Genomic DNA, 3,868 nt, shown 5'->3' with positions numbered 1-3,868 from the left:
ATTCATAATTTTTCAATGTAAAATTGTTCAAAAAATATTATTTTACTGGAGTCTAGTTCATGTAATCTTTATAAGATCAGATAATGGTTTTTCTTATGATGGATCCCATTAGACCTGGGCCCGCAAACCGGACCTGGAACCATCATCTCAAGTTAGGTTTGGGTATAGTTTCACATGGGTTCGAACTAAACCCGACCCATTGACACCCTTATTTAAATAGTTTAACGTGTCAAAATGTGTCATCTTAGACACGCTATAGTTTAGTCGTGTCAATGCAACATAATAAATTTTATAAAAAATAGAAATAGTCCAAAATATTAGGCATTTAAAAAATATATATTATTCACTAGAATATGAGAAACTCCGCCTGTGTAGTTATGCACTATCGGTCCCAAGCCCGGATAAAGGAGGAGGGTTGCGGTAGGCCTGTGACAGCCAGCATAAAAACTTTGTCATATCCTATGAAAATGAACCAATATGAGAATTTCGTTGGGGCGTTCCCTACTGAGCGACGCGCTGTACTCTCTAGGCCCGGAGGCAGTGATAAATGTGCAAGGGTTGCTAGGTCGTCGCCCAGAAGCGACGTGTCACACCGGCGCCCGGGTGTGGTGTCAAATAGGCAAGGGTTCCCTCACTTTGTTGGACGAGTGGGGGTAAAGAAGTTAGTCCAAGACCATAAAATTAGGTTAGCCACTTGGAACATAGGGTCTTTAACTGGTAAGTTGGTAGAGTTAGTAGATGTTATGTGTAGGAGAAAGATTGATATTTTATGTCTTCAAGAGACCAAATGGGTAGGTGAGAAAGCTAAAGTGATAGAACCTTGGGGATATAAGATTTGGTATACAGGAATAAATAGGAATAGGAATGGAGTAGGGATTGTTATGAGTCGTCAGTTTATAGATAATGTAGTTGAGGTCCGTAGGAAGGGTGATAGAATTTTACTTATTAAATTAGTATTAGGTACGGATATTATTAATATTATTAGTGTTTATGCACCTCAAGTAGGTTTAGATGATTCCATTAAGCATCAATTTTGGGAAGATTTAGATGGAGTAGTACAAGAGACATCTTATGGAGAAAAGCTTTTCATCGGCGGTGACCTTAATGGACATGTAGGCATTACTAGGGATGGATTTGAGAATATCCATGGAGGCTATGGTATAGGAGAAAGAAATGAAAGTGGAGAAAGGATTTTAGATTTTTGTTTGTCCTATGATATGATCTTAGCAAACACTTGGTTTAGGAAGAGGGAGTCTCACCTAGTAACATTTAAAAGTGGGGTTAATACGAGTCAGATAGATTTTTTCCTACTTAGAAAGAGAGATAGGGGTTGTTGCATCGATTGTAAGGTTATACCAGGAGAAAGTGTAGCTACACAACATAGAGTCTTAATTTTAGATCTTAGAATTAGACAATGCCGCAAAAGGGATAGACATAGGATAGATCCTAGAATTAAGTGGTGGGCACTGAAAGGAGCTAAACAAGGAATGTTTGTAGAGCAGGTAGTTAAAGAAGTTGATTGATGTCTCGAGGAGGATTCAGAATCAATGTGGAATAAGATAGCGGGTGGTATGAGAAAAGTAGCTAAGGAGGTATTGGGTGAGTCTAAAGGCGGTGCACCACTAGGTAAGGATACATCATGGTGGAATGAGGATGTCAAATTAGCTATTATGGTTAAAAGAGAGTGTTATAGAAATCTAAGTAAGAGTCGTGATAATGAGAATTTGGAGAAGTATATGATAGCAAAGAAGAAGCTAAAAAAGTTGTTCGAAACGCGAGGGCTAAGGTATATAAGGAGGTTTATGACAAGTTGGATACCAAAGAAGGCGAGAAGGATATTTATAGGCTTGCAAAGATGAGAGATAGGAAATCGAAGGATTTGGGTATGGTTAGATGTATCAAAGATGAAACGCAAAGGTTTTAGTCAAAGATGAGGAGATTAAGGAGAGATAGAAAGATTATTTTGATAAGCTATTTAATGATAGTCATGCTCAAGATCTTGGAGACTTCTCCATTCCTTTTCATGAGATAAATCGTGACTTCATGCGCAAGATTCAAAAGAAAGAAATTGCAGAGGCTTTGAAGAAAATGAAATCAAGAAGGGCAGTTGGCCCAGATGGTATACCTATCGAGGCTTGGAAATGCTTGGGAGAGAAAGGTTTAGAATGGTTGACAAATCTTTTTAACTTGATTTGGCGAACAAATAAGATGCCTAATGAGTGGAGGAAGAGTACTTTGGTGCCTTTATATAAGAATAAGGGTGATATACAAGATTGCACAAACTATCGTGGTATAAAACTCATGAGTCATACTATGAAACTTTGGGAGAGGGTGATTGAGTCTAGGTTGAGGAAGGTTGTCATGATATCGGAGAATCAATTTGGTTTTATGCCTGGAAGATCAACTATGGAAGCTATACATCTTCTTAGACAACTTATTGAAAGATATAGAGAGAGGAACAAAGATTTGCATATGGTTTTTATTGATTTAGAGAAGGCATACGATAGAGTACCTAGGGACGTTCTCTGGTGGACAATGATGAAGAAAGGTGTTTCTCTCAAGTACATTAGTATAATTAAAGATATGTATGAAGGAGTAGTAACCAATGTCCGCACTTGTGAAGGGGTGACAACCAATTTTTCGATAACGGTTGGGTTACATCAAGGATCTGCTTTAAGCCCTTTCCTATTTGCGATAGTGATGGATGAGCTTACGAGATCAATTCAAGAAAATGTACCGTGGTGTATGTTGTTTGCTGATGATATTGTTTTGATTGATGAGTCTAGAGCTGGGGTTAATGCTAAGTTAGAATTATGGAGACAGACATTGGAAGCTAGAGGTTTTAAGTTGAGTAAGAGTAAGACTGAATATATGGAATGTCGGTTTAGTAAGCAACGAAGTAGTGATGGGAGTGTAGTGAAGCTTGGTGAGCAAGATATACCGGTGAATGATTATTTCAAATATTTGGGATCCATCATTCAAAAGTATTGAGAAATTGATGGAGATGTAAATCATAGGATAAAGGTTGGGTGGATGAAATGGAAAAGTGCTACTGGAGTGCTGTGCGATCGTAGAATGCCATTGCGGTTGAAGGGAAAGTTTTATAGGACGACTATTAGACCCGCTTTGCTATATGGTACGGAATGTTGGGCTGCCAAGAGACATCATATTCAAAAGGAGTGTAGCTGAGATGCGGATGCTTAGATGGATGTGTGGAAATACAATAAAAGATAAGATTCAGAACGAAGAGATACGTAAGAAGTTAGGTGTTGCACACATTGAAAATAAGATGCGGGAGAATCGTTTACGGTGGTTTGGACATATTCGGCGAAGGCCTAATGATGCTCCAGTTAGAAGGTTGGAGAAATGGGAAAATATATTAGTTAAAAGAGGTCGGGGTAGGCCTAGGAAGACTTGGATGGAGATGATAGGAAAGGATATGAATGCTTTGAACCTCACCGAGGACATGGCGTTGGATAGAAATGATTGGAGGAAAAGGATTCATGTGGAAGACCCAAAATGAATTTCTTTTTTGGTTCATATCGCTGACCCCAATTGTTTTGGGATGAAGGCGTAGTTGTTGTTTGTTGTATTCACTAGAATATGAGAAGTAGAAATATGAGCATTTTTATTTTTATTTTTATTTTTATTTTTATTTTGAAAATCCAACCATGTGGATTTACTCGGCATGGTGAATTGGTTATTGGTTTGTGTATTTTTTATGAAAATGTGATTTTTGAATGATTGAATATTTATAAAGATTATGAGCTATTGATTTTAAAGCCTTAAAAAAAATTAGCTTTTGCATTAAAATAAGATGATCCAAGAATGGGTTCTTTATAAAACCAAGCATGCACATCTGTATTCT

The sequence above is a fragment of the Nuphar pumila genome, chromosome 2 (genome assembly GCF_984573655.1).
Source record: "Nuphar pumila chromosome 2, dmNupPumi1.hap1.1, whole genome shotgun sequence".
NCBI classification, from domain to species: Eukaryota; Viridiplantae; Streptophyta; class Magnoliopsida; order Nymphaeales; family Nymphaeaceae; genus Nuphar; species Nuphar pumila.
This window is presented reverse-complemented; position numbering follows the sequence as displayed.